This window comes from Lynx canadensis, chromosome B3 (assembly GCF_007474595.2).
Source record: "Lynx canadensis isolate LIC74 chromosome B3, mLynCan4.pri.v2, whole genome shotgun sequence".
Lineage (NCBI taxonomy): Eukaryota > Metazoa > Chordata > Mammalia > Carnivora > Felidae > Lynx > Lynx canadensis.
The window spans coordinates 81,346,679-81,359,922 of NC_044308.2; the positions used below are offsets into that span (position 1 = coordinate 81,346,679).

A 13,244-nucleotide genomic window follows, 5' to 3' on the forward strand; every position below is an offset into this window, starting at 1 on the left:
GCATTACAAATCAGCTATCTATTGGCAATAAATAACCAAGAAATACTGCTGATGCTTAATCATCAAAAGTTTTAGAAGCTAGATTTTTTTATAAGATATACACATTAGTCAGAAATATCAATATAGCATCATTAAGATGAATTTTTTTAAGGCTGCCCCAAAGGGCAATAAAATGAATATTTTTGATATTTAAATTTATATGTAACTTTATTGGAGTCTGAGATTTCTTCTTTAGTGAGGCAAGCTAGAAAGTAAGAGATGGGAGTAAAGTGAGGTAATAGAGGAAAGTAGTTGAGTGTGCCTTTTTCAGAATCAGCATACTAGATAGTCTGCTTTTTCTTTTTTTAAGTAGTTTTGGGAATTTTATATTTCTAAATCTTAAGAATGCTCGCTAAATATTTATTGAATAAAATGTGCTTTCAGCACCTTGAAATTCCTGTTGCATGCTCCCAAAATGCTTACATCATTCACGTGGATAATATATTGATACACTTGGGCGAAATTATCATGTGTTCCCTGAACTGGGACTTGGTACCTTGAAACAGTTTAATTTACTTCACACAGATAAACTGATAGCCCTAAGAAATTTACTTTTGTTTACTCAGATAACAGCGTCTCTCTTTGGACAGGATTTATGATTATATCACTCTTAGAATTTATGCTTATATTCTAAAACCAACAGTGTGTAGATTAAGGTTAAGATTCCCTTTTTTGAAGATTTCTTTCTTATATGCTAAAATTTAACCAGTAATATTTCTTTATTCACTTCCTTTGATGAAGAGTCTGCCCTATAATAAGTAGGTCATTAATATCATATGATAATAAAAAGTAGTATTTTTTTGTTGTGGTGGTGGTAAAACATAATAGTTCAGTAGTATTGAGTATATTCATATTGTTGTGCAGCCATCACCACCATCCAACTACTGAACTTTCTCATCTTCCCAAACTGAAACTCTGTATCTGTTAAATAATAGCTATTAATTCCCTCCTCTCCCTAGACCCTAGTAGCCACCATTCTTTCAGAAACAGTATTTTTTATGTTAAGATGAGGGAATAAGGAAAATATATTTTTAAAGATAGATAAATATTGATATATCTAATATTGGCTTTATACTTTGCTAATAAAATTTTAAATCAACAAATATTTATCCATATAAAGGTAGATTCTAAGCCCTGTGGAGGATCCACAGACTATTAAATCACAAGCATTTTCCCTAGAGCATAGTTCTGTACCTTTTTTGATACTCAGACCTTTGAGATTTGATTAATATGTGGGTTTTCTGCAGGAAGATGTATTTGTACCTACAGAAACACTATTTTAATGTGTCATTTTAGGAGGCTCACAGTTCTCTGGTTAGAAGCCCCAGCTCTAGGTGACAGAGCAAGGGGAAGGGCAGGGGAACAAGTGTCTACTCTGAAAAGATCTACAATTCAGAGTATAAAAAGTGATGTATGAAAAATCTGAAATCTGTGCTGTGGGGGATCAAAGGACAAAGAGATCATGGATTTGAGGGGAATTGTAAAACTTAATGGAAATGAGATTTTTTAAATATTTATTTATTTTATGAGAGAGAGAGAGAGTGCAGGGATGGGGCAGAGAAAGAGGGAGAGAGAGAGAATCCCAAGCACGCTCCACACTCACTGCGGAACCTCACACAGGGCACAAACTCAAAACTGTGAGATCATGACCTCAGCAGAATTCAAGAGTTGGATGCTTAATGGACTGAGCCACCCAGGCATCCCTGGAGATAAGCATTAAAGAATAAATACAATACATTGTAGAGCATTCAAGATAGCACCGTACCTTATTTGCTTTGCTTTTCTTGGCCTAAGGGGAAGAAGTCAGAAAATGAAACTTCGGGTGTTTATAATTCTATTATAGAAACGTAATATACCTTTTACTTCCCAAGTCTGATCCATTAAAAATAAATAGGGCCAGGTATTAACGCTGCTTTTGAAAATTCATAAATTTAGTGATTTCTGAACATTGGAAGTAAAATTATTGTTTATCAGTGTTTTCTAAATTTTCTTTAATGAGCATGTATATATTTAAATTTTTAAAAAGTAAATAGAAAGCAGTAATTCTTTAAGAACAGATTTCTGTATAAATTGGTGCCATGATTATTGCCTGTTATTAATAAACTACCATTTAAGGACAGTCTTTGATATATTAAGTTTATATTTAATTATCATAGGTATTATATTTTCTCATTTGCTTAAATATTTGAAGAGTTAGGCAGCTTTCCGAAGATCATACAGTTAATGGATCCTACCTGAGGCTCACACCAGTTCTGATAAAGTGTAAAGCCCAGGCTCTCAACCTCTACATAAAACTTTTCTAATACAAAGTCCAACACTGTTTGACTCACTGATTTTCTGAGTTTAGTTCTAGTCTATTCAAACCCATTTAAGTAGAAATTACTGTATTCTCATTGATCTCTGATAAAAATAAATTTGTTCATGAATATGCCTAAACCTGTGCAATCCTATATGATAAATATACAGCCAACGGTTTGTATGAGTGTTTACTAGGTTCACTTTTGTTTCTGTTTCAATTCCTGAGAGATTGCTTTGAGCCTCTTTAACTTGTCTATTCCAGGGAAGGTCTGGAGACAGTCTAGAAGCAGTTTCCTTTGGCCTGTAGGAGTAGAGCTCCAAATGATTCTTGGAAAGACCACTGTCATCTTTGGGCAGATCATTTGGCTAGTTTCCAGGCATGCTGGCTATCAGTAAGAGTTGTAGCGGTCAGTTGTTAGTACATTCATACTGTGGATTATTATGTCAATATTAAAGTTAACAACAATGAAAAGACTGGATTTTCTATACTGACTATATCTTAATTTTATACTTCGAAAAAAATCCAGCAGTAAAAGTATCCTACCAAAAGGATGTAATGGGGTTGGGGTAGGAGACGGGAGGATACATGTGATTGTGATTGTGTGTATGTGTCTGTGTGTGTGTGCATGCACACTTGTGTGTATTAAATGCTTATGAGTTCCTGAGGTTTGGTTTAATTCAGGCCAGCATCATTTCATAGGTAACAAATCTGAGCTGTCTCCCAGGAAGTGTACCAAACCAGAGAGTTGCTGGCGTGGCTTGAATCATGGCTTTCATCAGTTTATATTATCTGGAACAGCCTGTCAGATTCATATCTGCCTTTCTAGGCCTAACTGAATTATCTCTTCTCTAATTATGAACGAAATTTTCCTTTTCTCTTATATTTGACTTTAGAACTCTTTTAAGATACTGTGTTCTACCTTTTCTTATGTCCTATATCCTATAAAACATATAAGCCTTTTAGACTCCCATTTGAGCCCCTCTGTGATTTGACTTCCCTCTTCTTCCTGCCAAACTCCTTCACATAATCTGGAATCCCTTCCCAAAACCCTTATGTAGTTACTGCCCCCTCTTTCCTCCCTTACAAAGGCTCTGTCTTTATATACATTTGACCCTCATTTAGACTATCTTTCTAATCAGTGGGTATCCATATCCTGCATACCCTTTATTTCAAATGTCTACTCCCTGTCATCTTTCTCCTATCCATAGTTGGGAATCATTTCTCTCTCTTTGGAATTTACCTAGCATTTCATTTAGACCACTTCTGTAGCACTTCTCGTGTTCTCCATTCATAACCTGCATAACTGTGTTATCTTCTGTAACAGACCGTTTACTCCCTGGGGGGCTAAGGATTTGTTTCATTCTTCTTTGTATTTTTCACAGTGCCAAACTCTGTTCCTTCCTGTAACCACTCAGGAAATGTTGAATTGGGGAATGAGTGTTTTATCTGTGTATCTGTATTATCTTCTCAAATAGGATGTAAGCTGCCTGAATGCAAGAACTTTTTCCTGTTCATCATAGGACTTACAGTACCTTGAGCAGTAGCTTATGCAATTAATAGTGATTGAATAAATAACAAAGCTATTTGACTAGCTATCACTGTTTATGTAAACAGATTTGTACCTCCTTATCATTCTTACCATCCTGCTGACTCACTCCTGTGATCTCCTCCACCCCAACTGCTCTTATCCAGGTGTTTTCTTGTATAAGTTTTAAAAAGTATTTATTAAAAACATGCATTTTATTTTACTCTCCTTTTGCGAGAAACATACTTTCATTTTAAGGGTTTATTTCTGCTGTCCTTTTTCCTCTTTATGTATAATAGCTTTGTGGTCAGATGATACCTTTTAGTATCTGTTTTGGCATCTGGGAAATAGTGCTCATGTGGACACTTGCTGTTTGGTTACATGCAGGCTCTGTATTAAATTAGTAGTGAGAATCACTAGCATTGCTCCATTCTAAGACAATAATAAATTCTCTCATTTACTTCCAGGGATGCTTAGTAAGGTGCTAACTGCCTCTCTCTTTATCCTTACCTATGGAATATCTGCCTACACAACAGACTTAAAAGGGTCAAATTAGAGAATGTAGAAGTTCTATCTAAATGTATATATTTTTAGAAACTACTTGAAGGCTTTAAAAGAGTTTTTTGGTGGGATGGTGGTGATGAGATGTGAATTAGAAAGAGCCTTTGTATCAACTTTGCATATGTCTAAGCCATTCTTGAGAATGAAATGAAATGATATGTTTTGTATTTGGAAAGAGACATCCTTTTGGAAAATTTATGGAGGCAGACCTATATAAACAAAAAGATCCTTTTTCTGAATGCTAATTAGCAATTCTTTGTATGAGTTCCCTTTTTTGTTTGTTTTTTCTATCAAATAGATGACAAGCTCACTATAAGAAGAAACTTGAAGGAAAAAAAAGCCCTCCTCTTATTTGTGTTAAAAGTATTGTGTACCAACACAGTAATAAATATGTTGACAGCAGTATTAGTGGCTAATGATTTAAATTTGAGCTTACATGAGCTATTGAATCATTACAAATACCTAGTAGTTGTAGTAATTGCTAGAGGGAAAAGAGACAGAATAAAGGATGGGAAATAACCAATTATAGTCTTTGGATTTGCTCTTGTTGAACTTGCCATGGGAAAAAGGCAGAGTTGTCAGTGCTGGTTTTATTTTTCTTACTCCTTTTATTTTTCTTTTTTAAGTGATACAGTTTGCTGGGGTTTTGCTTGTTGTTTGTTTAGCTTGTAAATTAGTTGTTGCCATACACTGAGTTGGGTGCATTCCAGGGTTGACTTCTGGGTTTTTTAAGACATGAGCTCTTAGGAATTTTTGAACACTTATCTGCTCTTCCATAATAGAAGAGGATTAATATTTCTTTGAGGAACAGTATAAGTGCCTTGAACATTTTGAAAATACATGCACTGTGCTAGTATTTGAATTCTGATGGATATTACCTAATTTTTTCTTTCTTCCTTTGCTTTTTTTCCCCCTCCTTTGCTTTAACTGAAGTCCTTTGCATGACTATATGAAGACTATCTTAATTTGATTTGAGCTCTTAGAATTAAGTGAAGAGTGGATGCTTCACATCAAGTATGTGAAGCACATTTTCTAAGAGACTGGAGAGTTTTAATAAGTTGTTTCTATTATGATAGCTGTATTAGTCAGGGTCCTGACAGGAAACAGATGACATACCTCAAAAGGAATTAACAGAATGAAGTTAATGAAGGGACTGGTAATGAGGTGTGGGCAGCATTAAGGAAACCAGCAAGAGAAGGTGAAGTACCCAGGGACTAGTGACAGTAGGAAGTTATTGCTGTTCCTCTGCCTAATGGGGCCTGGGAATGAACTGTGTCGGTAGTACCTTGGGACTGCTGGAGCCATGGAAGAGGGTCTGCCTGTTGGCTGCTGTGGCCACAGAGGGACTTAGCCAAGGCCAGAACTACTGCAAGGCAGGGAGTGCATGAGGTAGGTAAGAATACTGCAATCTCTTTTTCCTCTCAGAGTCTTATATCCTGCTGGTACCTCCTACTGGCAGATCCCTATTGGAAGCCAGAGGGTAAGGGAACTCAGGTGGTACAGTCCACAGAGACCAGCTATCCAGGCACTGATCAGGATAGAGAGGGGTGGGGAATGAAGCAGAGCTTCGTGAGGGGAAGAAGTGAAGTGCAGCAAGTGCAAAATAACTAGAACACCATCTCCTCTTGGTCATCCTCCTTATAATTGTGCATTAGTGGCTTGCAGGAGATGAAATGCAGAGCAAATATTTGTGCCCTCCAAAAGTCTGCAGGCCAATACAGATACTAGTAGTACAAAGTAGTAAAAATCCATACTATCACAAGGTAAAATTTTACTGTTATCAAGTGTATGAACAGAATATTTATTTGTAGATAAGCAATGATAGAAGTACATTTTGTATAGTGGGGAATAATAGATGGAAGAATTTATTTTGATAGGATAGAGCTATGAACAAAAGTTGCCCTTCACTTTATTAATTAAAAATTGATGTAGGAGTGAAACTTTTGGAAACAGTTTTTATAATAGAAGGGACAAAGATTGAGCAGTTGAGAGGGAAGCCATCATGGTCCTTTCTTTGTTCCCTTTCTTTTTCTTTCAGGGAAGGGCAGAAGTGGCACAGAAAGCAGCCAAATAGTCCTAGTATATGGGTCCCTCCTAGAGAGGGAGTTACTGTATATGGCAGAGTAGTCAGCTAGATAATATGCTATGTTTGAGCTCAAGAGAAGCTACACTGGCAGACTAAAAATGACAAAAATAAGGTGATGCCCTTTCTTCCTGTCTAGGGCCCTTTCTGTCTGGACCGTATGGATAGAAGGAAGACCAGAGGCCTTTCTGCCTCTCACTCATTTAAATGAGATGAGGTCGGAATTTTAAATTAAGTCACTTTAATATTTCACTCACTGTTTAAAGTGAAAGTCATTTATTGCTTGTGAAAGGCATTGGGCAATTGCTACACTAACTGAACTCCTATTCACTTATCAAAGACACATGAGAAAAAGCTGGACAAGTCCACACTAGTGTTTTGCCCTCTACCAGCAGTTTATTTGGTCTAATCAATGATGTCTTTTATGATAACACTCTTTGGTTGCTAATTTGGACAGTAGTTTTGATAATATGAAAACCTACTGGGGTTTGGAGGATCAGAAACTTATTGTTGCTATTGTTACATAAATGACTTACCTTAGGCCATCTCTTGAAATAGTTTCCTTGTTTATCTGGTATTTACCATCTGAAAGGAATAGGTAACCTAAATAAAATCTTTAATTTTTTTTTAAATAACTGTTTTTTCCCTTGTTAATTGTTTTCAAATTTAAAATAATTCTCCTTTAAATATCCAGTACTAATCCTTTGGAAAACCCTTGAAAATTGAAGGAAAAACATTTGGCTATTTTGGATTTTAGTGCTTTACTTCCCCTGTAGTTTGACAGTTTATGATGACCTCAAACCAAAAAGCTAGAAACATGCTATACTTTAAAGGTGGAAGACTGAGGTCATGGCTGTTTCTAGTAGTCAGAGATCTTACACCTTCATTTATGTTTTCAATTTGCAGAATGGAAGTTTGAAGGAGACCATCAATTTTGGACTTCTTCCATGTGTCCATGCAAATATTGGGCAGAGTTATAATTAATGTATATTTGTCAAGACTTGCATGATGTAGAAGAGAATTATTGTTTTATTTATCAAATTATAAAAATTGTTTTCAAAATAAATTTGTTTTTATACAAATTATAGCCAAGTGTTAAAGACTGTGTTCCAGGGTTTTATTATTTAGGGCATTCCTAGTACTCAGTCCAAAACCTCAGTCCTATTACATTGGGAATCAAATTATAAAATTAAATATAATATCATTGGTTATAAACTACACTTTCCAATCTAATTTTCAAAAAAATCAGTTTTTTAAGCTCTTGTGTTTACATTAACATATAAGTTGAAGTTACAGTGTATCACTTAACAGTTCAAAGAAATAGCTTGAGAATTAAGAAATTCTGAATTATGACATGGAAAGACCCAAAAAACCTTCCTCAAATGATTCTTACGTAATTAACTTTCAGAATCACTTTGTGTCGACCAACCTATCTAATGCTGGAATTCCTTGATCATTTAGCTTGTGTTTGGAAGAGAAGCTTCTAAGGCAGTTCATTCAGTTTCATTGTTTAAGAATTCCTGGGCACTTCTCAGGCGCCTGGTGGTTCAGTTGGTTAAGTAACTGACTCTTGGTTTTGGCTTAGGTCAGGATCTCATGGTTTGTGAGTTCAAGTCCCGCATCAGGCTCTGCGTTGGCGGTGTGGAGCCTGCTTGGGATTCTACCTAGTTCTCTCTCTGCCACTCACCCTGCTTACGCTGTCTCTCCCTCAAAAGGAAATTTCTGGGGACTTCCTTCATGATATATGCCTAACAGCTAAAATTCCTTAATGTCTTAAAGGTCAATGAATAGTATAATGACCAATGGGTAGTCAGATTCATATTAAAAACTACTTTTAAATTCATTAAGCATTTATATGTAAGAAAAATTACAAGCCCCACAGTCTATCATTTAAAAATTTTTGCACGTGATCATAGATTTTAGAAATTTGATCAGAATCTGAAGTTTAGGTCTAAAGAATATCTTCACATCTTAAATATAATAGTATTTGGAAATGGAACAAAGCTTTTCCATATAAAGTCTTAGTCTCTATTTCCCGAATATACCTGGTTAAATAAAGTTAGGGTAATTGGGGAGTAATAATTCTTCTCTGTAGATTTGTATTAGAGAAAGAATATGTATAAAAAGGGATATGCTTCATGATTAAACAAAAAGCCTGAGGTGGTGGTGCACTGTGGGCATGGACATGCCAAGCTATACATGTATCTAACAGAATTTGCAATGCAAAATATTAAATCTAAGAGTGCAACATGAACAGACTCTCACAGAAGAGGAAAAGAGCTTTTTTTCTGAGTTGTAGAGATGTATATGTAGTTGTAGGCTCCCCAAGGTGTTTACTGACAAGCATTAAAGATGGAGTCAAGACTGGAAAAAAGCAACGATTTTATCTTAATTTTACTGGAAACATCAGAAGTGAGGGGAGGAAGAGAGTAAGAGAGCAAGCGAGCATGAGTGAAGAGTGTGAGTTGTTTGTTTCCAGCTTGAGCTCTTTAAAATCTGAAAATCTCACTTGTCCCGAGTGGTTCCTTAGTGACCAGCCGTCTGGATTGCCCTGGTGAATTCTTTATTAACATCATTAAGATGTGATGATTGGAAGCCCATTCCCTGTTGATTCCATTATTGAAGAGCCAATCTTTGTCCCTAAAAGCAGACATACATGCAGATTCCTTTGATGAACTTGAATTCTTATTAAAGTTCCAAAGTGCACACTCTGTTTCTCACCAGTGATTTTGAACTACTGTGGTTTCCACTAATTATTGTGTTTTTATAATTCTTTTTGGCAGCTATTAACATAATTTCCTGTATCAAAATCCATTTCTTTTCTTTTTAATGATTATTTTTGAGAGTGAGAGCGAGAGCGACAGGGGGGTGGGTAGAGAGAGAGAAGGAGACACAGAATCTGAAGCAGGCTCCAGGCTGTGAGCTGTCAGCACAGAGCCTGGTGTGGGGCTCAAACACATGAACCGCAAGATCGTGACTGAGCTGATGTCGGACGCTTAACTGAGCCACCCAAGCACCTCTCAGAACTTGTTTCTGAAGTGAGCAAAATCATGATTGATCTTAAAATTAATAAAACATATCCCTTTGTGACTGTAGTCAACTCTCTATTGGAATGGAGCAGAGGGTCCAAAACAGTGACTAATGAAAGAATTATTTATATTTCCTGTTGAAACACAGTCTGAGGGTACATTTGAGGTAGATTTGCCTTTTAATCATGTTTTGCTTAATCAGATACTAATATTAGTGGACATTCGTTGATCTTACAGCTATATATATATATATATATATATATATATATATATATTTTTTTTTTTTTTTTTTTTTTTTTTTTTTTTTTTTTTTTGGTACAGAGAGAGCGAGCATGTGTGAGTGGAGGAGGAGAGAGGAGGAGAAAGAGAGAATCCCAAGCAGGCTCCATGCTCAGCACAGAGCTCAACACGGAGCTTGATCCCATGACCCTGGGATCATGACCTGAGCAGAAATCAAGAGTCAAAGCTTCAAGGAACTGAGCCACCCAGGCACCCCCCAAATAATTTTTATAATTAAGAAAATTTGGGGGTTGCAGAGAAGAAAGATGGGGGGTGGTTAAAAATGCTAAAGCGAATCTATGTTGTAGTTAATAAACAGTGATATATTTGGTATTATTTATGTTAAGCTAGCAGAACTTGAATGATTATTTTCTTTTACTACAAGTGTCTTTAAATAAATCTAGGAGAATCAGAGCAGTAAATATTAGATTACTGTGAACATTAAGAGTAGCAGTTAGGGGGTGCCTAGGTGGCTCAGTCAGTTAAGCGTCTGACTCTTGATTTCGGCTCAGGTCATGATCTTGCAGTTTGTGAGTTGGAGCCCCACATGGGACTCTGCTGACATTATAAAGCCTGCTTAGAATTCTGTCCCTCTGCCTCTCTCTCTCTCTGCCCCTTCCCCTTGCACATGCACATACTCTCTCTCTCTCTCTCAAAATAAACTTAATTAAAAAAATTAACAAAAAAATAATAGCAGTTAATTTGTTCTTTTAAGTCTTAGTTGACTTTATATTGATGTACTCAACAGAGTTGTAAGGTATGGAATTACTTATCTAAATATAATTATGAGCAGTTTTTTGTTGTACATATTAGATTTCAACACTGAAGTTCTCAATAAAGCATGGGAATTAGATATAATTTATGCCCTGAGACATATAATGGCACAGTTGACTAGTTCCACACTGGTGTAATTATGATCAGCCTAACAACTAGAATAATGCGTTTTAAATGTTTAACTACTCTGAACTCTGACCCAAATTCAGATAGGCAGTTCTAGATTTTCCTCTTGATAGTCAAGAGAATTAGCTATTAAAACAATACTCTAAATAATTATTGTTTAGGATGTTTACATATTTGCCAGAATCTGTCAAACCATCTTTTATAGTAAATCTCAGGTGTTAAAAAGTCTTTTAAAAAGATTGTAACTCACGGGTGCCTGGGTGAGTCAGTTGGTTAAGCATCTGACTTCGGCTCAGGTCATGATCTCACGGTTCATGAGTTCAAGCCCCATGTTGGGCTCTGTGCTGACTGCTCAGAGCTTGGAGCCTGCTTCCAATTCTGTGTCTCCCTCTCTCTTTGTCCCTCCCCTGCTTGCTGTCTGTCTCTCAAAAATAAACGTTAAAGAAAAAAAAAAGATTGTAACTTGGAATATAGCATTTAAAAATATTATTTAATTGTTTGGACTTGGATATTTACTCTAGGAAATGGATAGAAAATTCTTCATGGAATTCTTGAGAAAGAGGTTTTATTATACTATATTTTTCCCCCTGGACAGTAATTCCGTTTATTGCAAACTGAACATTCTCTTTGTTGCTGCTGACCTTGCTCGTGGTCAGTACAGGGAGCACAAACCCTCCGTCAGAAGAGTGAAATGACATCATCAGTGAAGGTATTAAAGGGAAAAAAATTTGGGCTAGTTCATATTGATTCATGTTCCAAGAGCCCTGAGAAAAATGAAAATTTATTAGCTAGGCATTCAAGAATCATAAAGATAAAATGTAATATCAGGTTTGAAGACCATGTTTAAAAAAAGAGACAACATGAAAAAAATTAATATAATTCCTTTAAAATTTAAAAATCTAGGTTGTGATGCACAGATTGATTAATAATGATTAAGTTTAATTTTACTATATTAAAATTTTGTATAGCAAAAGAAGTAGTGATCTTTATGTATGCATGTGAGTAAGTAAGCAATCTCTACACCCAGCGTAAGGCTGGAACTCACAACCCTGAAATCAAGAGTCACATGCTCCTCCGACTGAGCCAGCCAGGCACCCCAAGAATGGCACACATCTGTTTATGTGTGAGCCAGTTATTTTTTGTATTCTTTGAAGAAGGCTAGAAAATTTTTCTGTCAGCATTGTCCTAAAGACTGATTGCATTGTGATTAAGGACTTAGTTATTTAAGAACAAGTACATCATCAAAAAAACTCTTACACCAAACCCTCTTTTATAAATGTGGCTGGTAGTTCCAATGGAATGTTTATGGTTTTTTTTTTTTTTTTCAACGTTTATTTATTTTTGGGACAGAGAGAGACAGAGCATGAATGGGGGAGGGGCAGAGAGAGAGGGAGACACAGAATTGGAAACAGGCTCCAGGCTCTGAGCCATCAGCCCAGAGCCCGACGTGGGGCTCGAACTCACGGACCGCGAGATCGTGACCTGGCTGAAGTCGGACGCTTAACCGACTGCGCCACCCAGGCGCCCCGGAATGTTTATGTTTTGTAAGCATTTTATGGGACATAGAAGATGATCATTATCCTTGTCAAAAAGTTATTAATTGATGTATGAATGGTACTATTTAGATTACAAAGGAACTCAGATGGTGTGGATGCTTATTTGTGATACTGTGTTAGGGTCAAGTACAGAGAAAACCAAGGCACTTTAATCCTTCTCTGTAGGATCTTATAGCTGTCAAAATAATGCCACCAAACATTTTTATAACACTTTTACATTCTTTTTTTTTTTTTTAGTGGAACATAACTTTAAGTTAAATAAGAACAATGGAAATAGGTGTATTTTACAGAAGAGTTTATTGAGATGTATTGAGATTTAGTGAGCTATTCAAGGATATATAGTTACAAAAACATAGTAAACACCCCTGGAATCCAGAGCTCTTGACTCCTGGTTCAAGGAGTTACCAACTAAGAGTTCATGCAGCATTAGTCTAGGATAGATGATTTGAAAATACAGGAAAATTGTTTAAATGACCTATTTTTCATTAAGTGACTGTTTTGTGCAAGGTATTGTACCAGTTTTGTTTGATAGAAAATGAAAAAAAAATTGTAACTACCCATGAAATTATATTGTATAGTGGTAATACAAATAGTAGACAAAGGCTATTTAAAATAATAAAATGATTATATTATGTGAAAGTTAAAAGTACTTTTTAGGGCTAATGCAATAGAAAGCCCCCTATATACTGGTATATAATTAAGAGAGAATTTGTAGGAAATAGCCAAGGAGTTTTTATTTACATGTGAAGAGAATGGCTCTGAGATTGAGGGGCCATTATTCTTTGAGGAGGATAGCATTTCACATTTACTTAAATAGGTTTATTGAGCAGTCAGATTGAACAGGAGTGGTTTCAGAAACTTTAGTTAAGAGGAAATGCTAAAACATTTAATCAGAGGTAGCTGAGACCTTGGAGACTATCTAGTTCTTGCATTAATTTTACAGCTAAGGAAACTGAGACCTAGAGTGATGCTG

At 35.9% G+C, this 13,244-nt stretch overlaps 1 protein-coding gene across 2 annotated transcripts in view; it reads left to right on the forward strand.

Moving 5' to 3' along the window:
- NUBPL (nucleotide binding protein like) overlaps positions 1-13,244 on the forward strand; it is a 226,491-nt gene that overhangs the window by 181,985 nt on the left and 31,262 nt on the right. The gene's annotated exons all lie outside the window — the stretch shown is intronic.